Source organism: Microcaecilia unicolor, chromosome 8 (genome assembly GCF_901765095.1).
Source record: "Microcaecilia unicolor chromosome 8, aMicUni1.1, whole genome shotgun sequence".
Taxonomy (NCBI): domain Eukaryota; kingdom Metazoa; phylum Chordata; class Amphibia; order Gymnophiona; family Siphonopidae; genus Microcaecilia; species Microcaecilia unicolor.
The window spans coordinates 100,119,698-100,147,234 of record NC_044038.1 but is presented as its reverse complement, the minus strand read 5'-3'; the positions used below and the strand labels follow the sequence as shown (position 1 = coordinate 100,147,234).

Here is a 27,537-nt window from a genome sequence, read left to right as displayed (position 1 = left end):
TTGATCAAGATGCACATTCCATTCTGGCGCATGCTTTGCATAATGTTTCTTTTCTTTCTTTTTTTTTTAATCTGTATCTCTTACCTCTCAGCTTGCTCAAATTACCTACAGCAGCAGAAAACAAAAGCCTTTCAAGTGTTGTTGATTCTGCTTGCAACCCATAACAAAATCAGTGGCAGCCTGACCTACCCCATAAGGCCTGCACTGGGTGGAAACTTTGGGGGACATTAGCCAAGTATACAGAGCCAGGGGTCAGTAGAGCCAGCTCCCAGTACCCCGTCTCCCTCTAATTAGCCTGCCCAATTCCCATCTTGTGAGGCTGTCACAGGAACTCTTGGCAGCAATTTTGATGGAGAAACCGATGGTGGCACGAGCAATTGGGATTGTTCCTGCTCCAAAGAGGGCACTAGGCCACCAGGCAAATTAAAGATAGTCCCAGGGAGGGCCTTTGGGTGGATGGGGAGACTGCTTTGGTGGAGGGGGGAGGTGGCCAGCCAGCCCAGCCTGTCCAGGCCAAGTCTGTGGGTGTGGTGGGGGGAGCGTGGTCAATAGTGAAGGGGGCCAGGGACTGGAGGACTTGCTCTTGTGGAGGGGAAGTTTTGGTTTTGGCCAAAAATGCACTTGCAATTTCCGCTGAAACCCGAACTCAGATTTTGGCCCAGTTTCGGTGCCAAAACAGAAACTGAACCCGAAATTCAGTTGGCCTCTAGCCCCAGGACTAACTGAGATTGCAGTAGTTGCCAGTGTTTAATACAGGTCCCAGCTGAAATTCAGCTGGAGCCTGCATGTGATAGTTATGTGAGACCCAGCTGAATATCAGCCAGGACCTGCAGGGCCGCTGAGAGAAATAGTCGAGCCCAGGGCAGAACCGAACCGCCATAAGCCGCCCCACCCCCCACATTCGTGTCATCCCCCCACTTGCACTGCCCCCTTACCCTTCTGTGTTTGCCTCCAAGGGGGTGCTCTGCAGTGGCAAGCCACTTCCTGCTCCCACAGTCTGTCCTCATCTGCTCCTGTCCATGCCGGTAGTCAGGACCCGGATGATTGAATTAACGCGATATCATGCTAATGCAATCATCTTGGTCCTGAGTGGCACACAGGAGAAGGGGAGGACAGACCTGGAAGCAGGCAGCAAGAAGAAGCTTGCCGGCAAAAGGCCTGGGTCCTGTAATGGAATAGAATTTTAAAGATTGTTTTTCAACCCTGTCTGGACTGACCAGTGCACTCGGGGTCTGTATTGTCGATCAGAAGTAATTCTGTTTCAAAATGGTTGTTTAACTTTGATTGTACAAAAACAAGTTGGAATGCAGGAGATAAGACACAGCTCTAACCAATTTGGTATGAAAAGGGGAGGATGGCACTTGTTTCACAGGCCCAGCTTGGCCACCTGGACTTGGGAAAGCATGTGACCACGTTCCCATAGATCTAAGCATTCTGTAATTTTCCATAGTAATTTTCCTTAGCTCTGAACATGAGCTCAGCCTAATAAAAAGGGAGGGCTTGTCACAGTGGAGTTGGGTGTTCATCTGTGAGTAACGTACGGACTGTGCAGAGAATCTGTTGTTCCTAGTCCAAGGCTCCTAGCTCTCGCTGTACCCCCCCCCCCCCCCCCCCGATGATAATAAGAGCCTGGATAATGGAGACCAGTGATGATTTATGTATCTATATTATTGCTTCCTTTCCTGGTCTAAGAGATGTAGAGACCAGTGACGTAATGATTGTTTATACAGCTAACCATTGTGTTTATAGAGCTAATTATTGTATATGTTCTAACCATTATATATATATATGTATATATATATTAACCATTGTAGAATTTAGCTTTCTTAATAAAGGTTTCGTTTACGTATTACGAATCCAAAAGAATCCACGATAATTATTGAGCAGTCTGTGTCAGTGAGACAGGCTGTAAATTCCATAGCGGCACAGGTCCCTACTTGAAGGCCGGGCCCGGGGAATTTTGCCTCCCTGCCCCCCTCTCGGCAGCCCTGAGGACCTACATTACATAACAGAGGTGTCTCTGTTCCTCTGATCTCCTCTTCCACCCATTCCCTGGGTCCAAACTGCAAGGAGAGAGACTCAGAGGAAATATACCTTACTGAGAGGATGCTAGAAAAGAAATAACCAAAACAGTGACAGCATATAAGTACACATGGTACAGCTATAAATGGCATTGCTAAAGGTGAGGGACAGAGATGAGTAGAGATCGAATAGGTTCTACAATATTTATTTTTTTATTTTATTTTTTATTTTTTGTTACATTTGTACTCATGGCAGGCTCAATGCGGCAGGCAATGGAGGGTTAAGTGACTTGCCCAGAGTCACAATTTGCTGCCTGTGCCGGGAATCGAACTCAGTTCCTCAGTTCCCCCCACCTCAGTTTTAAACTACAATGAAGAATTTATTACTTGAACAATTACAAACGTATTTTTGCTTGTATATCATGGACCCGCGAGGCTGTCCTCATCTCACATCTCTCCCACCCTCTTCAAGTGACCCTTCACTTTACCTTTGTTGATGCATCCCATGATGCCATCCCTGATCACACATTTCTCATCGCTGGCACAGCTGTAGTCGCTGCACACCACACCTCCAACAGGACTACAGGAGCAGACCTCCTTGCAGTCATTGCTTACAATCTTCTCATTGGGCTGTTGAGTTGTGAAAATAGGTAGTTAATATTAAGCTCAATAGATATTAGAATTTAACTTTTGTCATCTTCTGAAAAATGTTACAGGAAATGAAAATTTACCAATGAAACTGCATCTGTATGCTTTCTAGGCTGGGCTATCATCTATAGAGTAAGCATAGGAATTATTTAAAATTAGGTTTTCAATGAGCTTTTGAGAACATACAGGTACCTCCTTCAGATATACAAAAGCTAAAAAGCTTGTAGAAACATAGAAAATGATGGCAGAAAAAGTTCATATAGCCTATCCAGTCTGCCCATCCTAACCAACAGCCCCATCTCTATAACTTGTTCTTTCTTAGAGATTCTCAGTGCTTGTTTCATATTTTCTTGAATTTTGATGATGTTCTTGCCTCCACTACATTCACTGGGACTGTCTCAAATGGCCACTATCTTCTCTGTACAGAAATATTTTCATAGTTACTCCTGAATCTGCTGATCTTATGACTGCTAGTTTCAGAGCTTTCTTTCCATTGGACAAAAGCCTAACCCCTATGCATTTATACTTTAGAAGTATTTAAATGTCTCTATTATACCTCACCTTTCTACCTCTTCCTTAGATATTTATTAAAACACCATCTGGTTTTGGGGGGGGGGGGGGGGGTAACGCTTCAAACCCAATTGTGCAGACCTTGAAAATTCCTGCATTATAATGTGAGCCATCAGTACTGATGAAAAGAAACCAGCCATGAATACTGGGAAGGCATGTCTAACAATTTTCAAAATGGATGGACCTGCATAGGGATGGAAAACAGAAATTCCTGACTTTTACTGATAAATTAAAATAATATGTTACTGCTCAAATAAATAGTAATCTAACGCTAAGGCTGAAAACAGAGGGAGATAAATAGATTGGAAAAATAAGACATGTTTTTAGATATGTAATCACTAAACCAGTAGATTCCCACCCCAAGCAATAAATGTAGGGATGAAACCCTGGACAGCTGGTTTTGGACAAGCATCCACTGCCACAGTTGCACTCCTACATATGGGTGAGACTTGGGATATAATGGGAAGGAGAAAGGGGCAGGAATACTGCTATGAAACACAAAGAAAAGTGTTTTTTCCTATCCTTCTGGTAATTAGTTAAAGGGCTATCTGATCCCTTGCATAATACTTGCTTAAGACATTCTTTCAGGGGGATTAATGCCTCAACTGTTTAAATGCATAGTCACTACTTTCTTTGAACCTATAATTGTCTAAGTAAAAAAAAAACTTTTATACAATGCCAGTCTGCCTTGTTCACAGACACACTTGTTTTGGTTTGTCTGGGGGGGGGGGGGGGGGGGGGGGGGGGAGTGAATGAACTCTCACCCTCTGACACCTCTTTCCAATTGGAGGTACCTTGTATAAAGTATTTGGGGAATCACAGAGCCTGATTGACAGGGGCTATTGCCTGATGGTTTCCACAGCTAGGGATGCGTCTGCAAGGTGATTAGGCATAAGGGCATTATGGTTACGTTTAACTGTCTATTGTTAATCCTTATTCTAGACTAAAATAATTTATCACCACCTGCAATAATTCAGGACCCAATATTCAAAGGTTTTACGTTCCTACCCTTGAGAATTGTGTTTATGTTTATTAAATTTGATATATTGCCTTATCAGATGGGCCATCAAAGTGGTATACAATAAAGTTATAATAAAATTAAGATAGAAATAGAATGCTAACAAAATAAAATAAAAGAGCTTCTAAATTGACTTCCTTGAAAGTTTACTAGGGTTGGATTTTTAAATTTATACTTAAAATTTCACTAAACTCCTAACTTTAGAGGTATAAACAGTTGGTGGCAACAGGGGCGGATTTTGGACAGGGAAAATAATGTTATGAACTTAGCACTGATTCTCAGCACTAGGCTCATAAATCTATTCTAATGAATGACAGGCCTAACTAAATAAGCATAATTCCAAGGTCCTAATTTAAGATGAATTTTCAGCTGAAATCTTTAGGGGTTGATATTCAATGAGATTCAAATGGCCAGAAATGATTTCTGGCTGTCTAAATGGCTTGTCCAGGGCTCACCAGGCATATTCAGTGGCTCTTAACTGGACAGTGCTGCTGAAAATTTCTGGTTAGTAATTACTGTGAAACAATAACAGATCAGATTCACTATACAACTATCCTACACACCAAAATCACTCCTGTGAATCACAAAACTGGCACACTGGTGCGCTGATTTAATTAAAAAATGGGAGGAAAAACCTCATACTACTGTGGCCAACCACGGTTGTTTAAAACCAGACTGCAAAATAAGCAAGTTAAGGAGCACAGAATGAAATAGTAATCATTGGTTAAAAAACCTACTGTCAAAACACCCACTTTGAAATTCAATATTCATTTACCACTAATAAGAGATATACGTGGATACCCTCATCACGTTCTAAAACAATCTTATACCAGATCGTGTTTCAACAGCCGAGATTTATTGTTATCGGTTTTTGGTCCGTCTGCACAAGAGGATCCTTGTGAAACCTTTGTTCTACGTTACAAGATGGGCAGGGAAAACGTGGCAAAGATCATTTGTAAAACTGGGATATCGTCCAGTCTCATGATGTATTTCAAAATCATCAAATGTGGATTGCCTTCTCCAGAGACCGCAACTTGTAAGAGATTTTATGTCCAGCCAGTTTAGTTAGACGCTTTCCAGCAGATACTGCTGCACATTTCAAATATGGGACTTACTCTTTCTGCAGTATGTCAGTAGAATGCACTGAGTTCATTAACCCCATTGATGGGAAAATCCATAAATTGTGATTCAACACAACATGTTAATCTGATTATGTTGTATATATTTTGCATTGCCCATGTCTGAAACTTTACGTGGGCAAAACTCAACAAAAAGTTTTGACTCGTTTAAATGAGGACAAATCATGTGTGATGAACAGTAAATTTGGAGCTCCATTGATTTCTCACTGTAAAGAGTGACATCATTCTTTTGAATTTTTCAGAGGAAGCTGATGCGAAATGGGTCTGTCGGGACCTCACTGTTTGATATTGATCCTGCCAGAACTGAGCACTTGAGAATGGACATTCAGCATGATTCAAGATAAGTGCCCTTGACAAATTCACATAATATTGATCTCTTATTAGTGGTAAATGAATATTGAAGTTTGAAGTGGGTGTTTTGACGGGAGGATTTTTAACCAATGATTACTTTTTCCTTAACTTGCTTATTTTGCAGTCTGGTTTTAAAAGACTGTGGTTGGCCACAGTAGTATGAGGGTTTTCCTCCCATTTTTTAATTACATCAGCGCACCAGTGTGCCAGTTTTTTGATTCACAGGAGTGATTTTGGTTAGTACTTAATCCAGCACTTAAGTGACTAGGATAACTGCATAAATAAGACCACATAAAACATATCTTTTATGTGTTCACTATAACCACTTAAGTGCTGAATATTGCACTTAACTGACAGCTGTTCCAGTCCATCTGCTCCAGCTTGTTCCAGTCCATCTGCTCCAGCTTGTTCCAGTCCATCTGCTCCAGCTTGTTCCAGTCCACCTGATCCAGCTCGTTCCTGTCCGTCTGCTCCAGCTTGTTCCAGTCCGCCTGATCCAGCTCGTTCTAGTCTGTCTGCTCCTGCTTGTTTCAGGTTGCTCCAGTCCTGCTGCTCTGCTCTCTTCTGCTCCAAATCATTCCAGCTTGTTCCAGTCCTGCTGCTGTGCTCTCCACCGCACTCACCTGTTCCTGCCTGCCTGCCTGCTAGCCAATCAACCTGCCTGCTAGCCAATCACCTGTTCCTGCTTCCCTGCCTGCTAGCCAATCAACCAACCTGCCTGCTTGTCAGCCCCTCAACTTGCCTACTTGTCCGCCCATCAACAACCTGCCTGCCTCCGAGCCTGCTTGTCAGACCCTCAACTCACCTGCTTTTATGCCCATCAACAACCTGCCTGCCTCCCAGCCGCACAACTACCTACCTGCCTCCCCGCCTGCCACTTTGCCAGCCCATCACTCTCCTGACTGACTGCTCACCCTACCTACCCAGCCGCACAACTACCTACCTGCCTCCCCGCCTACCACTTTGCCAGCCCATCACTCTCCTGACTGACTGCTCACCCTACCTACCCACCAGCTTACCCACCTTCTGTTCCTAATCATTGCCTGCTGTCCCAGTTTTAAACCTCCAGTCTGTTGCTTAACACCTCAGTCACTACATTTGCACCCGTAAACACCTCAGTCACTACTTATGGCCCCCTGCCCCCTTACACATTCTCTTCCTTGCTCTGTCCCTTCCTAATCTTTTCCCCCTCCCCCTACCACTGTCTACCGTAGGAACTCACTGCCCATCCATGTCCTCTCCCGTCCCGCTCACTATTGCAATACCCTACCCCACCACCTCACCATCCCTACTGTCCTCCTCCTCATTCCTAGCTCTCAACCTTCAACACCTCCTTCCCCATTCCTCCTAAGCGCATCCCATCTTCATCACCTTCGTCGCCCTACCTCCCCCACCCTCCTCCGCACTCTCTTGCTCCTTCTCCTGCTATCCGCGGGAGACATCAATCCAAACCCAGGTTCCCCATACCTGTCCTCGTCCTCGTCTCATCCATGCAAACGTTTCCGCGATATTTCCAATCTCATCTCTATTCCCCTCCTCCCCCCTCCTCCCTCCCCTTCACGTGTGCCCTGTGGAATGCACGCTTGGTCTGCAATAAACTTTCCTTCACCCATGATCTCTTCTTCTCCCACTCCCTTCAACTGCTCGCCCTAACTGAAACCTGGCTCACCCCTGACGACTCTGCCTCAGTCACGGCCCTATGCTACGGAGGTTATCTTTTCTCCCATTCTCCCCGCCCAGTTGGCCGCGGTGGCGGCTCGGGCTACTACTTTCGCCCTCCTGCAGTTTTCAACCCCTCCTCCTACCGCAGTCTCACTGCTTCTCATCCTTTGAAGTCCACTCCATCCGTCTATTCCACCCGCTGCCATTCAGAGTTGCAGTCATTTACCGCCCCCCTGATTAGTCCCTCCCTTCCTTCCTTACCAACTTTGATGCCTGGCTCTCCGTTTTTCTTGAACCCTCATCCCCTTCCCTCATTCTTGGTGACTTTAACATTCACACTGATAACCCATCCGACTTGTACGCTTCTCAGTTCCTCACTCTAACCTCCTCCTCAAACCTCCAACTGAGCTCCACCACCCCTACTTACCAATCTGGTCACTGTCTTGACCTCGTCCTCTCTTCTACCTGCTCACCCTCCAATTTCTGCGCCTCAGCTCTTCCTCTTTCTGACCATCACCTGATCACCTTCACACTTCATCACCCTCCCCCTCAGTCCTGCCCAACACTAACCACTACTTCCAGGAATCTCCAGGCTGTCGACCCTCCCACCTTATCCTCTACTATCTCTGATCTTCTCCCTTCCATCATGTCCTCCGAGTCTGTCGACAAGGCTGTCTCCACTTACAATTCCACTTTCTCCTCTGCTCTGGACGCCCTTGCACTGTCCATCTCCCGTCCCACAAGGCGTACTAATCCCCAGCCCTGGCTCACCCCTTGCACTCGATACCTTTGCTCCTGCGCCCGATCGGCTGAACGCCTCTGGAGGAAATCTCGCACCCATACTGATTTCATTCATTACAAATTCATGCTATCCTCCTTCCAGTCCTCCCTATTCCTCGCCAATTGGACTATTACACCCAATTGACGAATTCCCTCAGCTCCAACCCTCATCGTCTCTTCGCCACCCTTAACTCCCTCCTCAAAGTGCCCTCCACTCCCACCCCCCTCACGGTCTCCTCAATCACTGGCTGACTACTTCCGCGACAAGGTGGAGAAGATCAACCTTGAATTCACCACCAAACCATCTCCTCCTCTCCACCCTATAACCCACTCCCTCAACCAACCAACCCAGGCCTCGTTCTCCTCTTTTCCTGATATCACCGAAGAGGAAACTGCCCATCTTCTCTCTTCCTCGAAATGTACCACCTGTTCCTCAGACCCCATCCTCACCAACTTAACACCATCACTCCCACTGTCACCCCTCCATCTGTCATATCCTTAATCACTGCAACTGTCCCTGACACCTTCAAACATGCTGTAGTCACTCCACTCCTCAAAAAACCATCACTTGACCCTACCTGTCCCTCCAACTACCGCCCCAGTTCCCTCCTACCCTTCCTCTCCAAGATACTTGATCGCGCCGTTCACAGCCGTTGCCTTGATTTTCTCTCCTCTCATGCCATCCTCGATCCGCTTCAATCCGGCTTTCGTCCCCTACACTCGACAGAAACGGCACTATCTAAAGTCTGAAATGACCTGTTCCTTGCCAAATCCAAAGGTCATTACTCCATCCTCATCCTCCTCGACCTATCCGCCGCTTTTGACACTGCAATCACAACTTACTTCTTGCCATACTGTCCTCACTTGGGTTCCAGGGCTCTGTCCTCTCCTGGTTCTCCTCTTATCTCTCCCACCGTACCTTCAGAGTACATTCTCATGGTTCTTCCTCCACCCCCATCCCGCTCTCTGTTGGAGTTCCTCTGGGATCTGTCCTTGGACCCCTTCATTTTTCAATCTACACATCCTCCCTGTGCTCCCTAATCTCCTCTCATGGTTTCCAATATCATCTGTATGCTGATAACACCCAGCTTTACCTCTTCACACCAGACATCATTGCAGTAACCCAGGCCAAAGTATCGGCCTGTTTGTCCGACATTGCTGCCTGGATGTCCAACCGCCACTTGAAACTGAACATGGCCAAGACCGAGCTTATTGTCTTCCCACCCAAACCCACTTCTCCTCTCCCTCCACTTTCTATCACAGTCGATAACACCCTCATCGTCCCTGTCTCATCTGCCCGCAACCTCGGAGTCATCTTCGACTCCTCCCTCTCCTTCTCTGCGCATATTCAGCAGATAGCCAAGACCTGTCGCTTCTTCCTCTATAACATTAGCAAAATTTGCCCTTTCCTCTCTGAGCACATCACCCGAACTCTCATCCACTCTCTTATTACCTCTCGCCTCGACTACTGCAACCTACTCCTCGCTGGCCTCCCACTTTGCCATCTATCCCCCCTTCAGTCCGTTCAGAATTCTGATGCACATCTTATCTTCCGACTGGACCGATATACTCATATCACCCCTCTCCTCAAGTCACTTCACTGGCTTCCGATCAGGTACTGCATACAGTTCAAGCTTCTCTTAGTAACCTACAAATGCACTCGATCTGCAGCCCCTTCTTACCTCTCTACCCTCATCTCCCTTTACGTTCCTACCCGTAACCTCCGCTCTCAAGACAAATCCCTCCTTTCAGTACCCTTCTCCACCACCGCCAACTCCAGGTTCTGCCCTTTCTACCTCGCCTCACTCCATGCCTGGAATAAACTCCCTGAGCCCATACGCCAGGCCCCCTCCCTTGCTCAAAGCCCACCTCCTCAATGTCGCCTTCGGCACCTAACCACCAGACCTCTATTCAAGAATCTAGACTGCACCAACTTGACATAGATTGTAAGCTCCTTTGAGCAGGGCCAAGCATGTAACAGAGCCCAAGCACAACCTAGGAACCACAAATGCACCTACAGAGGCATACTCTGTTTCCTCCTGTATGGGAAATGCAACATCTACCCTACTTTTCCTGCACAGAGAAATCACATACCAGAGGAGCTTGGTGTTACATGGTATGACAGATACAGGAGGGCCAGGCATGTAACAGAGCCCAAGCACAACCTGGGAACCACAAATGTACCCGCAGAGGCAAACCCCATTTCCTTCTCTCCAAACCCCCCCCCCCCCCCCCGATCTTATTTTTCCCTCCTGATCCCCCTAAACCCAATGATATGTGCTGACTCCCTGATCCCCCTCAAGCAGATCCTTCCTTCTCTTCCCCCCCAAGCCAGATGATATGGCCCAACCACCCCAAGACCATAGCTCCCTCCTCGCCCTATTCATAGCTCCCTCGATAGACCAGGCCACCCATCCCAAACACCAACCCATCAACAACCTGGCACTCCCCCCACCTTCCTGAACCCCCCTGAGACCTAGCTGGGATATCCCTGGTGGTCTTCTGTGGTGAGATGGATGCAATCCCCCTCCCATCCTGTCATAGCTGAGCTCTGGATTCAAAAGGGAACTGATGACCCTAGCTTGGCCAGGACAGGAGTGGAAAGAGCTTGCATTTTTTCAAGTCTGTGCACTATTTGTAAGAGTGCATGTTGTTTCAGAAAAGTATGCACACTTTCCCAGTATGTGATGGTTTGTATATGTGTGCACTACTGGAAACGAGTGCATGTTGCTCTGAAAGAATGTACACTCATTGCAGTTTGTGTCCTTTCAAAACAGAACATGAAAATAAAAACACAGAAGTTCATGTTTTTTTTTCTGCTTGACTTTATTTGCCAATGACATGAAATAACATGGGAAATGTTTCAAAAAATGCACATCTCTCTGATGGCACATGAAAAAAATATACAACTTCATGTTTTTTCTGCTCATTTTCATTTGTAAATGACATAGGAAATGTCATTTCAAAAAAAATTGCATAACCCTACTACAAAGCATGAGCTAAACCAAAATAAATTATATGCCTATAGAAATGCATTACAATGAAAACGATAAGTGGTGGAAGAAGTGCAAATGAGTGTCACCATCATGCTCCATGTAATCAGGAATAGACTAATTCAGGTCTAGCTGTAATTCAGTAAATCTATGAACTTGTGGTTCCTGCTTTTCTGACAGGAAATTAGATTTCATCCATAGAAGAAAACCAGAATTAGTTGAGCCTCTCCATTTTGAAATGGAGTTGTTAGTAACACTAACAAAATTTCACCATCTAACTCTGAATGTAAACCACAGAAAATGTAGGCCCAGAGGTTGTTCTATGTTGGTGGGGATAACAGTTTAGTAAATTAGTGCCTGTGATAAAAAGAAATTTCAGTATTGTACCTTATAGTATTTTCCATTGTAGAAGCACCCACAGTTGTCTATGGATACACACTGCTGTCCATCAAAGAAAAACCCATCATTGCACTCACAGCCCTCCGCACAGGTGGTGGGGCATTTAGCTGTGTCTGTGATTCCAGCACATGTCACTGAGCAGATGTCTGCACAGAGTTTGTACTGGCTGTTGGCAGGGCAGGACAGAGCTTAAATGAAAACAAAACATTGAATTTTATTTTATTAATTTGAAAGGTGATATATCAAATATAACACAATAAATAAATACAATAAATTAAAAAATATATCTGTCTATTTATGTTTATTTATTTATTTAAATATTTACACAGAGAGAGAGAGAGAGAGAGAGAGATGCCAGATAAAAGTTTTGGGGAAAAGCAAGTGCAGAAAAGCAACAAATTATAGAATAGTAACTCTTTCCACACTTGTAAACCTGGGGTCAGACCTAGATTTCATTTCATTTGTACTTGCTCATTCTGGCTAGAAACCAAATTTAAATGCTAAACGAAAGAACTGGGTGGGTGTTTCCTTGGTTCCCCCAGGAGCCTGCACATGTTGGAGATCAGCGAATGATACAAAAAGTTTGAAGGAGAAAGTGAGATAAAAGAATGGAATAAAAAAGGTTAAAACTATAGAAGGAAATAGACTAGAGTTAGTCTACAATAAAGAGAGAATGAAGGCAAGGAATAATGAGAGTTTATTTTAAACATATCTAAATAGTTAGGAATAATTGTCAATAATCTAAAGTTTTTTTCACCAATACTGTTGTTGAAAACTATGAAGTAGAAGCAGATGTCCTAGAGTCCCCATCTAAAGACACACCAGAACACAGCTAGTTAAACAACTGTTGAATATGTTGCATTATTTTGGAAAATAAATAGACAATTACAATTAAGATCATTTTTATAAACTCCAGCCAAACTTACGGCAGAAAGAGTCACTTCTCCAAGACTGGATGGTGATACCAGCAGACTGGCATGCCGTCATGTAGCTCTGGATGTTGTAACAAAGAATTGTGTTGTCACCATTGCCCATGCAGAGATCATAGATACAGTTGTTATAATAGATATCAGGGTTGACTGTAGGGTAGCAGGCACTGAAGGGGCCATCAGATCTGTTAAGAATGCCACAATAGTTATAATTCTTGAAGACTTCCCTTTTCCTGTCATCACAGACAGGACAGGGATTGCCAGCTGCACCGCAGCCATTGTCACAGGTCACCCCAGCAATCTGAACTTTCCACGCAGTGCCAAATGTAGTGGCATCAGCAGCTAGTCTCTTGTCAGGTAGCTGGAACTCATCTTTCTTGTCCCCATTGTAATTTCCACACAAGCCACCCAACTGGCCCTTGTAGTTCCCTGGGACAGTGGCCACAACAAAGTAGATCAAGTCATAGCTCACTTGCAGTCCAAAGTCAGTTTCCATAATGACATTGATACCATGTTGGTAAGCATGGATCTTTCCATCCTCAATAGTGAGAGGGAGATTATTGAACACCCCATTTACCTAAAAGAGAGAGAATATTTCACTTGGCATAGTGATGTGCTGTGTTTTCAGAGATGCTAATGTTTCACTACAGAAGTATATTCAAAATAATGCATATCATTGCAGTGTTCAGTTCACTGACAGAGCTCTGGCCTTGATAGACTGAGGACTCTCATATTCAAAACAATTTATCTCCCTGGAAATGGCTGTTGACTGCTTAAATCACTTGTTCACGGCTATCTAGTAATTTTCAGCAGCATTTAACAAGTTATCTTCGCTGAAAATGACCGGTTAGCACCAAACTCAAAAGCAGCTATCTTGTGGGCATTCCATGGGCGGAGTCAGGTTAAATGTCGATATTCAGCCCCTCACTGTACAAGTAAACTGCTTAAATTGGGTCACATAAATAGCAGTCCTATCTTTAAGCGGTTTGGTGTATGTGGGCAAGGGATGAATATTGACCGGTTATGTGTTAGCTGGCTCAAAAAAACCCCACCAGATATTCAATGCTGAATCCCAGAAAGGGCCCAGTATTGAATATCTCGGAATAAAGCTGGCAGCGGGCAGAAAAATGCTTACCACCGCTGGCTGAATATCTGAAGGGGTGGGGGGTGATTTCTTATTACTCTACTAGGATATACTGAGAATTGTTTTCTTTACTTCAGCCTTTTTAAGGTTAAATTTCCAGTGATTACAATTGTTCACTAATGTTGAGTTTAGTTAAGACCTGTAATAGCATAGGGCCACTAAACTAATACTATATGGATGACTTTAATTATGAGAAGGCTTTGCCCATACTTATTCAGTTCTTCATCTGGTGGATGAAGAATGGAGGATGAGAAATTTAGGAGGTCAGTTCAGAAAGCTTGCATGGCAAATGTGCATGTTGTGAGGAAGAAGGAAAAGGGAATGTGAGGACTCTGCCATCTCAAGATCAATTCTCTCCTACCCCTTTATGAAATAGGCTTGCAACCAACAGAGGGCACCCAGGGTCTTCTAGTAAAAGGTACTAGGCACCCAAGGAAAAGTGAAGAAGATTCAGGAAAAATCCTGGTTACCCAGACAGGTTGGGAGGGAACCTCATGAAAAGGGAGATGGCTTTAAAACACCTAGAACTTGGGACTGAGAGGGGGAAAAGAGGAGCATTTTCCCCAACCCATGGAAGTGGAAGCAACTAATACTCTAGATGAAGTGAGGAAGGAGCCCCATGGAGTTTGAGAGTTCAGTCATTATCAGGCTCATTTTCAAAAGAGAAAAACATCCAAAAAGTGACATAAGTCTGCATTTGAACGTTTTTCTCACAAAAACATCCAAATCAGTATTTTCGAAACCTCTTTTTAGACGTTTTTCTCCGAAGTCCGCTGCCCCTGCCCCTTGCATTCATTCCTATTCAGCAATTTCCCTCTCTCCCTGAGCCCTGCCCTCCCATCCATGCTCCTCTGTCCGTCCCCTTCATTCATCCCTATCCAGCAATTCCCCTCTCTCCCTGAGCCCTGCCCTCCCATCCATGCTCCTCTGTCCCCTGCCCCCTCCATTCATCCCTATCCAGCAATTCCCCTCTCTCCCTTCCATGAACCCTGCCCTCGCATCCATGCTCCTCTCTCCTCTGCACTCCCGCTCCCATGTCCCAACTGCCCGCCTTCTCCCCCCCAAACATCCCTTTCCTTTTTTTTTCTTTTAAATTTACCTCCGTCCGGCAGCACAGGCGCAGCATCAGTGAAGGAGGCGGCGCTCCCGACATGTCTAGCCTTCCCTTCGCTCAGTGTCCCGCCTTCTTCTGACATCATTTCCTTGACATCAGAAGAAGGCGGAACACTGAGCGAAGGGAAGGCTAGATACGTCGGGAGCGCCGCCTCCTTCACTGACGCTGCGCCTGTGCTGCCGGACGGAGGTAAATTTAAAAGGAGAAAAAAAAGGAAAGGGATCTTGCGGGAGAGAAGAGGGCGGGCAGTTGGGCAATGGGAGCGGGAGGGCGAGGTAAGCATGGTGCGGTGGTGCCCCCCAGAGGACGGCGCCCCCCTGCCGTGCTTACCCCACTTACTGTGTTGGCACGGCCCTGCTCACAATGCACCAGAGAATACACACAGGAATGAAACCATTTACATATCCTGAGTGTGGTAAAAGATTTGGTTGGAAAGAAAGCCTCACACAGCATCAGAGAATCCACACAGGGATGAAACCATTTACATGCACTGAGGAGGTAAAAGCTTCAGTTGCATTGGGACAGGTAATTAGAGAATGTACATTCTTGTTATGAAATATGGAAAATAGCACTCTGGCATTTAGATATATGTAATGATACCTCCTTTTCATCTATAGATCTGAATTCAAAGACCAAATCTACTGATAAACAATAGACACAAGGCTCAGATGTTACAAAAAAAAATACAAAGCTTGGCATCAGGTAGAATAGTGGAAAAGTGACATCCCAGGAAAGCAATAGGGCATCCTTGAGATTTACATTACAACCAAAGCTTTTACCACACTTAGAACGTATGAATGGTTTTACTCTAATGTGGATTTTCTTGTATATTTTGTACATTTTGCATTTGGATGTTTTTTGTTTGAAAATGGACCAAAAAATAAATCATCCAAATCACAAAACATTTTTCCAAACAGCATTTTCAAAAGGAAAAGATAGACTGTTTCTTTGTAGAAAATGATCTTTTCTTTTCTGATTTTGGACGTTTTACAAAAAAAGTCCAAATTCAGACTTAGAAGTCATATCCAAAAATGCCCAGTGTGCATTTGACTTGTCCAAAGTCACAAGGAGCTCCAGTGGGAATTGAACCCATGTTGCCAGGATCAAAGCCCACTGCACTAACCATTAAGCCACTCCTCTATTTTGGACTTTTTGCATTTTAATGTTTTTTGTTTGAAAATTGACCAAAAAATAAAAGGTCCATATCACAAAATGTCCAAAATACAAAACGTCCATAGTATTTTTGAAAAAAAAGATAGACATTTTTCTTTTTCAAAAATGACCTTCTTTCTTGTTCTGGATTTGGACGTTTTGTGTAAAACATCCAAATTCAGACTTAGACATCATATAAAAAATGCTCCTCTATAACACCTAAAGATTATGAAGAATGGAAATAGAAAACTGACCCCTGAAAGCTTTGTGCATTGTATCCAACAGCTGGGTTCCTTTATTGCTCTTAGACAGTTTAAACTGGTAGTTAATCTAGCTATTTGCTTTGTAAGTAAAGTGTGTGTGTGTGTGTGTGTTTTTTTTTTTTAATGACTGCTAGCAGATGAGAGGAGGGCTTAATAGAGGTCAGGCCTTTTCTATTATGTGCGATTGTCATGAGATCTGCTAGCTGTTTGAGCCCTAGGCTTGTAAGGGAGGCCAACAGATGTTTTGTTTCACTTCTATGCTGATCACATTCTGTTACTTTTGCCTACTAGCCCTTTCAACCCTGATATCAGCCCATTTCAACATTGTCTTCATGCTATTTCTTCCTGACTCTCTACACACCAGCTTGTACTTAATACATAGAAAACTGTTGCATGTTGGTTCATGGGGGTGGGGAGGATTATCTATTTCCTCCATTCCTCTAACTCTCTGTGGCACCTCTATTCAGCCAGTTAATTATTTTCAGTATCTGGGAGTCATACTTCATTCTCATCTCACTTTCACTCAGCAAATTTTCTACTTAGCCAAAACCAATTTTCTGGTTATCTGACAATTACAATCAGTCCAGTGGTATTTTGATCAACAGACTTTTCACTCCCTTGTCCTTTCACTGTTGGTAACTAGATTTCACTATTACAACATAATCTATCTCAGCTGCTTACACACAAATCTAAAAAGACTTAAATCTATACAAAACACTGCTATAAGATTGATAACTCATGCATGTAAGTTTGATCATGTGTCCCCCTTATTTCAAAAGGGAATGGATCCAAGCACTTCAAACAGACCAAGGCACACCCAATATGAAATTAAAACTTTAACTGGTGATTCTTAATGATGACTCAAAATGCCACTGTGTTTCGGCACACATGCGCCTGCTCAGGAGTCTCTTCAACGTATACTAACGTGTCTGTCTTCAAAGAATGAACCACGAAAGGAAGTCTTGAAAATGACTATTAATCCAGAAATTGATCGTCTCAAAGATATGCATTGTTGGCAAAAGTTTTCTATCAGCTGGAAGCTAACTTTTGCCGACAGCACATATCTTTGAGTGTGACTTGGTTTGTTTGAAATGCCTGGATCCATTTTCCACTCCTGCTTCCTTGCTGCATGCTTCTCTGTGAGATTCTGGTGTTCTTTCCACATCTGCGTATATTGTAAATATGCGTGGCAAACTACTTATGTTATTCACCCACAGACCGGCAAACCTTTCCATCTGCTGTCAACCACTAACTGTGAATCAGCCCAAGTAGTTTATTGTATCATTTGCCCGTGTGGTAAATGGTACATTGGGTACACCATAAGGAAAGTCAAGCAACGCATTGCTGGACATATTAGCAATCTAAGAACCCAGAAGAGGGAGGCTCATCTCGTTGACCATTGGACTAGAACATCCCACAATCTATCTGATTTAAAATTTGTTGTGCTCAAGCAAATGAAAGCTATACATGGTGGGAATATAGCTAGGAGATTGAAACACTACGAACAGAGAACAATATTCCAGTGGGATACGGTGGCCCCTCGGGGTTTGAATCATGAAATCAAGTGGCTACATGAATAACAGCTGTCAGGCAACAGCGTAGCAGTGCCGGTGTGGACACAATGGTTGAACTATGGAAGTGGAGAATGCTCCATCTGGAGGTATGCCATCATCATGGTTTATTAGATGCTAGATGTCGCTAAAAGAATGATGATTTATTGAACGAGTAAATTCAGTACTCATAATGCAGTGTATGGTTGGAGAGGTGTCCAGGGTTATATGGACTACAGTGGACTTTTATGTTGCTTACAGATGGAAATAGAATACCGGGAGGGAAGTCCAGCTGAATCTCGATTCTCCTGATGACGCCAGTAAAGGCGAAACACCATGTGTGTTGAGAATTGAAGTGAGAATAGAAGATCGATCAACTATAGTTGAAAAATTGTATTGAGTGGATGGCTTGATCATCGAGTTTTTAATATCACGTTTCTACATGCACTAAAAGCTTCTGGCTATCTACTGGGTAACAGAGCAGCTATAAAGAGCACCAGCCCACAGCTAAGTACTCATTGACTGAAACCAATGTTTGTTTTAGCATTACGTTTAATATAGGAGGCAGGGAGGGCTGAAGTGCACTGATGTCTGTGAAACATATTACTATTCCAGTTGACCAGCCAGAGTAATATGTTATTTACTGAGCACTTCTAACACCATTAAGCAGTGTGTTTGCACTGTTGTTCACAGCAGTGAAAAAAATACAAAAAAAAAGGACGTCCATTTATGAGCACCATTTATAGAATCCCCCCCCCCCCCTCATGTTCAGGGAGTCTTTTGTAAAATATTTGGGAAATTATGCCTGTCCAGACATACTACTACTACTACTATTTAGCATTTCTATAGCACTACATGGATGTGTCTTTTACTACCTAGCTTTTAAGAAGGATCTAAAGGATTCTTTTACCAAGCTGCAGAAAAAAGGGCCCTGCGCTAGCAGCAGGGGATGTTTTTCCCATGCACCAGGGCCCTTTTTACCGCAGCAGGTAAAAAAAACCCCAGGCACACATGACCATGTGGTAAGAGAAGTCTTACAGCATGGCCATGCGACAGGGAATCCTTACAACCACCCATTGAGTTGGCGATAAGGGCTTCCACGTTAACCTTGGCAGTAACCGGGCAGCGCACAGCAATGCCCAATTACCACTGGGTTACCGCCGCGCAAGCAATTTCTGGGATTTTATTTTTCCCCCGAAAATGACATGCGCTCGGGGAGGGACTACCAACAGCGCCCGCGTTGGGCCAGCGGTAGTCCCAGAAGAACGAACAGTAAGCCCACGTTGGGCTTACTGCCACTCTATAAAAGGACCCCTAATAGTCTTATTATGGGAACTATTTATATCTAGAATAACTAAAATAATGGGGTCTTCCATTTAGACAGAGAAAGAAGAAAATTTAAGACCTATTAACTAGAAAGATCTTTTTCTGCTAACAGTGGTTTGAGTATTGAAAGATCCATGACATCTACAAGAACATCCTTTTGATTGTTAAAAATATGAGGGGGAGATCTCTAATATCTAGTATGGACAGGGCTTAAATGTAATGTCTCATCTGAAAAAAAAAGACAAAAAATGTTCCTAGTGCTCTGTAAGCTGCTTTGTAGTATGTAAGAGAAAGGTAAGTAATCAAATGCAACTAAATAAGCAATAAATAGATGAAAACATAAGGAAAAAGAGGTAAGCCTTCACCCGCTAGCAAGCCTTCTCCATAGTAGCCTTCACACTCTGGAATGCACTCCCTGAAAGGCTCTGCTTAACACAAGACTATCTCTACTTCAGGAAGCAGGTGAAAACTTGATTCTTCAACCAGGCCTTTAATGGAAGAAGTAACTAACTTGTTAGTCTCACAATCTCTCTGACCTTTTGTGCAACTTTCTTTAAATTACAGGCTTCTTTTCGAAAGAGAAGGACGCCCATCTTTCGACACAAATCGGGAGATGGGCGTCCTTCTCTCAGGGTCGCCCAAATCGGCATAATCGAAAGCCGATTTTGGGCATCCCCAATTGCTTCCTGTCGCGGGGACGACCAAAGTTCCCGGGGGCATGTCGGAGGTGTAGCGAAGGCGGGACTGGGGCATGCCTAACGGATGGGCGTCCTCAAGCGATAATGGAAAAAAGAAGGGCGTCCTTGATGAACACTTGGCCGACATTACTTGGTCCTTTTTTTTTTTTTATGACCAAGACACAAAATTGTGCCCTAAATGACCAGATAACCACCGGAGGGACTCGGAGATGACCTCCCCTGATTCCCCCAGTGGTCACTAACCACCTCTCACCCTGAAAAAAACAACTTTAAAAACTTTTGTCTTTTTTTTTTTTTTAGAGTATGGGTGAAGGACCTCCTTCGCTATGCCTCTGTCCCTGCGACGGCAGTTGAGGGTGTCCTTCACTATTTATTTATTTAGATTTTGCTCACACCTTTTTCAGTAGTAGCTCAAGGTGAGTTACATTTAGGTACACTGGATATTTATATGCCCCCGTCCCTGCAACGGTAGTTGAAGATGTTCAAAATGTTGATGTTTGTGAGAAGGACATCCATGCCTGGATGTTTCTGTGAGAAGGATGTCCATGCCTACTATGCCTCTGACACCCCCTTTATTTATTTGGATTTTGGATCACAAGTAGCAGCAGTGGGATTTAAACCAGCCACCTCTGAATTACAAGACCAGTGTTCTAACCACTAGGCCACTCCTCCACTCCAGGGGCGTAGCCAGACACCCACATTTGGGTGGGCCTGGGCCCAAGATGGGTGGGCAGAACTCCGCCTGTCCCACAGGTGATTTGGTCTCTCACTCTCTTGCCTGCATGGCATATAGTCTCTCAAACATCCCCCCTGCCCTGCATACCTTTTAAATAGCAGACTTTCACCAGCAGCAAGCAGCAACTAATATACACTGCTTATGTTGGCCCCACAGTCTTCCCTCTGATGCAACTTCCTGTTTCCACATAGGCGGGAATACATCAGAAGGAAGGCTATTATGCAGGAGGGACAGTTGTTGGAAGTTTTCGGCTGGTGGAGCTTGGGGATCCCTGCCAGCCACATCATAGATGTGCTGCTACTGGGTGGGCCTGTGCCCAAAATGGGTGGGCCTGGGCCCATCTAGGCCCACCCTTGGCTACGCCACTGCTCCACTCCACTCCCTTTAAATTTTGCCATTCCTGGGGGGGGGGGGGGCAGTATGCAGGTCCCTGGGGGGGAGGTATGTGTGTGTCAGCGGAGGCATAATGAGGGCATGGACGTCCTTCTTTCAAACATTTTGGATGTGCTCAACTGCTCCCCCCCCCCCCCCCCCCCCCACAGGGATGGCCAAATTTCAAGAAAGTGGATTGGAGTAGAGGAGTGGCCTAGTGGCAGTGCCGTAGCGAGGGCTAATGGCACCCGGGGCGGGTCGCCGCTGCGCACCCCCCCTCTGCGGCGCACCCCCCCCCCCCCCGGACCGCATTCTTACCTGCGGGAGGGCCGATCCGCCCCGAGTGCATGTCACTTGGAGCTGTGTCGGCCCTGCTGGTTCCCTGCTCTCTCTGCCCTGGAACAGGAAGTAACCTGTTCCGGGGCAGAGGGAGCAGGGAACCAGCGGGGCCGGCACTCCCCGAGTGCATGCACCCGGGGCAGACCGCCCCTCCCACCCCCCCTTCCTATGCCACTGCCTAGTGGTTAGATCACTCGTCTTGCAATCCAGAGGTGGCTGGCTCAAATCCCACTGTTGCTACTTGTGATCCAAAATCCAAATAAATATAGGGGGTGTCAGAGGCATAGCAGGCATGGATGTCCTTCTTGCAGAAACAGATGTCCTTCTCACAAACATCCACGTTTTGGACGTCTTCAACTGCCGTTCTAGGGACAGAGGCATATCAAAGGACATCCTCAACTGCCATTGCAGGGGCGGAGGCATAGAAATATCCAGTGTACCTGAATGTAACTCACCTTGAGCTACAACTGAAAAAGGTGTGAGCAAAATCTAAATAAATAAATAACGAAGGACGTCCTCAACTGCCGCGGAGGTACAGCGAAGGGCATCCTTCATCCATACTCTAAAAAAAAAGACAAACATTTTTAAAGTTTTTTTTTTTTTTTCGGGGTGGGAGGTGGTTAGTGACCACTGCATGCCTTTTTCCTTTAGTGCATCAGTTAGTCTACTGCAATGCCCCCCAGGGTGCCCAGTTGGTGTCCTGGTATGTAAGGGGGACTAGTGCACTGTGAATGCTGGCTCCTCCCACGACCAAATGGTGAGTGATCATTTTCACGGGGGGAGGGGGGGCGTCAACTGATAGTCTGCAGGGGGGCACCAGAGACCCTAGGCACGGCCCTGTCTGTGGTGAGTAAACTAATGGAAACACTTCTAAAACAGAGACTAGTGAGGTTTCTAGAATCCAGTGGATTGCAGGACCCAAGGCAGCATGATTTTACTAGAGGTATGTCTTATTTGACAGTTGTGATTAATTTCTTTGACTGAGTGACCAGAGAGTTGGATTGAGGGACAGTGCTAGATGTAATATATTTAGATTTTAGCAAAGCTTTCACATAGTTCTGCATAGGGGCTTATAAATAAACGAGCGCTTACACAGCCCTGAAGTTTCTGACTGGGTTAGAAACTGAATGAGTGGAAGGCAAGACAGGGTAGTGGTGAATGGATTTAACTCTCAGAAAAGGAATATTACCAGTGGTGTGCTGCAGGGATTATCAGTCCATGGTTCATCTCTTTTAAACATTTTTGTGAGCAGTATTGTGGAAGGGTTGTCTGATAAGTGTTGCCTCTTTGTGGATGATAACAAAATCATAGAGTAGACACTATTGATGGTGTACATAATATGAAAGGGGATCTAGCGAAGCTTGACAATGGTCTAGAATTTGGGAGCTCAGATTTAATGTTAAAAAATGCAGGGCCATGCACTGGGCTGCAAAAAAACAGAGGAAGCAGTACAGTATAGTTTGTGAACTAATTCTGTGCATGAAAGATTGGGAGGATTGTGTCTGATGATCTTAAGGTGGCCAAACTGGTAGAAAAGGCAATGGCAATGGCAAAATAAAGCGAATGATACATACCTGTAGCAGGTGTTCTCCGAGGACAGCAGGCTGATTGTTCTCACGACTGGGTTGACGTCCACGGCAGCCCCCACCAACTGGAAGAAAACTTTGCGGGCGGTTCCGCATGCGGGGCACGCCCACCGCGCATGCGCGGCCGCCTTCCCGCCCGTGCGCGACCGTTCCCGCTCAGTTGAATGACAAGCAAAAACATGAGTAAAACGCAACTCCAAAGGGGAGGAGGGAGGGTAGGTGAGAACAATCAGCCTGCTGTCCTCGGAGAACACCTGCTACAGGTATGTATCATTCGCTTTCTCCGAGGACAAGCAGGCTGCTTGTTCTCACGACTGGGGTATCCCTAGCTCTCAGGCTCACTCAAAACAAGAACCCAGGTCAATTGAACCTCGCAACGGCGAGGGTATAACAGAAAATTGACCTATGAAGAACAACTAACTGAGAGTGCAGCCTGACCAGAATAAATTCGGGTCCTGGAGGGTGGAGTTGGATTTAAACCCCAAACAGATTCTGCAGCACCGACTGCAGATGACCACGTCGCAGCCTTGCAAATCTCTTCAATAGTGGCTGACTTCGAGCCACCGACGCTGCCATGGCTCTGACACTATGAGCCGTGACATGACCCTCAAGAGTCAGCCCAGCCTGGGCGTAAGTGAAGGAAATGCAATCTGCTAGCCAATTGGAGATGGTGCGTTTCCCGACAGCGACCCCTTTCCTATTGGGGTCAAAAGAAATAAACAATTGAGCGGACTGTCTGTGGGGCTGTGTGCGCTCCAGATAGAAGGCCAATGCTCTCTTGCAGTCCAATGTGTGCAACTGACGTTCAGCAGGGCGGGTATGTGGTCTGGGAAAGAATGTTGGCAAGACAATTGACTGGTTAAGATGGAACTCCGACACCACCTTCGGCAGGAACTTAGGGTGAGTGCGGAGCACTACTCTGTTATGATGAAATTTAGTGTACGGAGCATGAGCTACCAGGGCTTAAAGCTCACTGACCCTATGAGCTGAAGTAACTGCCACCAAGAAAATGACCTTCCAGGTCAAGTACTTCAGATGGCAGGAATTCAGTGGCTCGAAAGGAGGTTTCATCAGCTGGGTGAGGACGACGTTGAGATCCCATGACACTGCTGGAGGCTTGACAGGGGGCCTTGACAAAAGCAAGCCTCTCATGAATCGAACGACTAAAGGCTCTCCAGAGATGGCTTTACCCTCTACACGATAATGGTAAGCACTAATCGCACTAAGGTGATTCCTTACTGAGTTGGTCTTGAGGCCAGACTCTGATAAGTGCAGAAAGTATTCAAGCAGGTTCTGTGCAGGGCAAGAACGAGGTTCTAGGGCCTTGCTCTCACACCAAACGACAAACCTCCTCCACTTGAAAAAGTAACTCTTTTTAGTGGAATCCTTCCTAGAGGCAAGCAAGACACGGGAGACACCCTCAGACAGACCCAACGAAGCGAAGTCTACGCCCTCAACATCCAGGCTGTGAGAGCCAGAGACTGAAGGTTGGGGTGCAGCAACGCTCCGTCGTTCTGCGAAATGAGAGTCGGAAAACACTCCAATCTCCACGGTTCTTCGGAGGACAACTCCAGAAGAAGAGGGAACCAGATCTGACAGGGCCAAAAAGGCGCGATCAGAATCATGGTGCTGCGGTCTTGCTTGAGCTTCAGTAAGGTCTTCCCCACCAAAGGTATGGGAGAATAAGCATACAGGAGGCCGGTCCCCCAATGAAGGAGAAAGGCATCCGACGCTAGCCTGCCGTGTGCCTGAAGTCTGGAACAGAACAGAGGCAGCTTGTGGTTGGTCTGAGAGGCGAAAAGGTCCACCAAGGGGGTGCCCCACTCTTGGAAGATCTTGCGTACCACTCTGGAATGGAGCGACCACTCGTGCGGTTGCATGACTCTGCTCAGTCTGTCGGCCAGACTGTTGTTTACGCCTGCCAGGTATGTGGCTTGGAGGAGCATGCCGAACTGGCAAGCCCAACCCCACATCCCGACGGCTTCCTGACACAGGGGGCAAGATCCGGTGCCCCCCTGCTTGTTGATGTAATACATTGCAACCTGATTGTCTGTCCGAATTTGGATAATTTGACAGGACAGCCTATCTCTGAAAGCCTTCAGTGCGTTCCAGACCGCTCGGAGCTCCAGGAGGTTGATCTGAAGATCTTTTTCCTGGAGGGACCACAGTCCCTGGGTGTGAAGCCCATCGACATGAGCTCCCCACCCCAGGCGAGATGCATCCGTCATTAGCACTTTCGTGGGCTGTGGAATTTGAAATGGACGTCCCAGGGTCAAATTGGTCCGAATGGTCCACCAGTGCAGTGAAGTGCGGCAACTGGTGGAGAGGCGGATGACATCTTCTAGATTCCCGGTGGCTTGAAACCACTGGGAAGCTAGGGTCCATTGAGCAGATCTCATGTGAAGATGAGCCATGGGAGTCACATGAACTGTGGAGGCCATATGACCCAGAAGTCTCCACATCTGCCGAGCTGTGATCTGCTGAGACGCTCTGGTCCGGGAAGCCAGGGACAGGAGGTTGTTGGCCCTCGCTTCGGGAAGGAAGGCCTGAGCCGTCTGAGTATTCAGCAGAGCTCCTATGAGTTCCAGAGACTGGGCTGGCTGGAGATGGGACTTTGGGTAATTTATCACAAACCCCAGCAGCTCCAGGAGGTGAATAGTGCACTGCATGGACCGGAGAGCTCCTGCCTCCGAGGTGTTCTTGACCAGCCAATCGTCGAGATATGGGAACACGTGCACTCCCAGCTTGCGTAGATACGCCGCAACCACCACGAGGCACTTGGTGAACACCCGTGGGGCAGAGGCGAGCCCAAAGGGCAGCACACAATACTGAAAATGCCGTGTGCCCAGACGGAATCTGAGATACTGTCTGTGAGCTGGCAGTATCGGGATGTGGGTGTATGCATCCTTTAAATCCAGGGAACATAGCAAATCGTTTTTCTGAATCATTGGCAGAAGGGTGCCCAAGGAAAGCATCCTGAACTTTTCTTTGACCAGGAATTTGTTCAGGCCTCTCAGGTCTAGGATGGGGCGCATCCCCCCTGTTTTCTTTTCCACAAGGAAGTACCTGGAATAGAATCCCTGCCCTTCCTGCCCGGGTGGCACGGGCTCGACCGCATTGGCGCTGAGAAGGGCGGAGAGTTCCTCTGCAAGTACTCGCTTGTGCTGGGAGCTGAAGGACTGAGCTCCCGGAGGACAATTTGGTGGAGGGGAGACCAAATTTGGGGCGTATCCGCACCGCACTATTTGGAGAACCCACTGGTCGGAGGTTATAAGAGGCCACCTTTGGTGAAAAAGTTTTAACCTCCCTCCGACTGGCAGATTGTCCGGTACGGACACTTTGATGGCGGCTATGTTCCCATGGATCCAGTCAAAAGCCCGTCCCCGGCTTTTGCTGTGGAGGCGCAGGGGGCTGCTTAGGCGCACGCTGTTGACGGGAACGAGCGCGCTGGGACTGTCCCTGTGCCTGATGAGGCCTTCGGGTCGGCTGGGTGTACCTACGCTTGTTATAGGCGTAGGGCGCAGCCTGCCTGGCCCGGGAAAAACGTCCACCTGCTGAGGTGGATGCTGAAGGCGCCCGGTGGGAGAGCTTGTCGAGGGCGGTTTCCCGCTGATGTAGTTGGTCCACCAACTGCTCGACCTTCTCACCAAAAATATTATCCCCCCGGCAAGGGACGTCGGCCAGTCTCTGCTGTTGTCTAGGTCAGAGGCACGCAGCCATGAGAGCCTAAACCTTGGCTCACTAAACCTTGGGCCGCAGCACGAGATGCCACGGCACAGGTGTCATATATACCCCTGGACAGGAACTTTCTGCACGCCTTCAGCTGCCTGACCACCTCCTGAAAGGGCCTGGACTGCTCCGGGGGGAGTTTGTCGACCAGGTCCGCCAGTTGCTTCACATTATTCCGCATGTGGATGCTCGTGTAGAGCTGGTAAGACTGGATGCGGGTCACGAGCATGGAAGATTGGTAGGCCTTCCTCCCAAATGAGTCCAGAGTGCGAGACTCCCGCCCCGGGGGCGCCGAGGCGGTATCCCTCGAACTCCGTGCCCTCTTGAGAGCAGAGTCCACGACCGCCAAGTCATGAGGCAATTGGGGCCGCATTAACTCTGGGTCCGAGTGGATCCTGTATTGGGACTCCGCTTTCTTGGGGATGGTGGGGTTAGATAACGGTCTCAACCAGTTCCGAAGCAGTGTTTCCTTGAGGACATTGTGCAACGGCACCGTGGAGGACTCTCTAGGTGGTGATGGATAGTCGAGGACCTCGAGCATCTCAGCCCTCGGCTCATCCACAGAGACCACGGGGAAGGGAATGCAAATAGACATATCCCTAACGAAGGAGGCAAAGGAGAGGCTCTCAGGTGGCGAGAGCTTTCTCTCTGGTGAAGGAGTGGGGTTGGAGGGAAGGCCCACAGACTCCTCTGAGGAGAAATATCTGGGGTCCTCCTCCTCCCCCCACGAGGCCTCCTTCTCGGTGTCGGACATGAGCTCCTGTAACTCAGTCCTCAACCGGGCCCGGCTCGACGTCAAGGCACCGAGACCTCGGTGGCGTCGTCGAGCGGTGGACTCCCGTGCCGGCGGGGATGAAGCTCCCTCCATCGACGTCGACGGGGATTCCACCTGCGTGGCGGTTGAGACCGGCGCCGCAAGCGGAGTCAGTGTCGAAGGCCTCAGCACCGGGCTACAGCCCGCCGGCGCCTCCATCAACGGCGCCGAGGGCGCAAGCACCCCCGGCGCCGGCACGGTCTG

The 27,537-nt window shown here is 46.7% G+C and overlaps 1 pseudogene; it reads right to left on the bottom strand.

Moving 5' to 3' along the window:
- LOC115476806 overlaps positions 1-27,537 on the bottom strand; it is a 638,208-nt pseudogene that overhangs the window by 111,150 nt on the left and 499,521 nt on the right.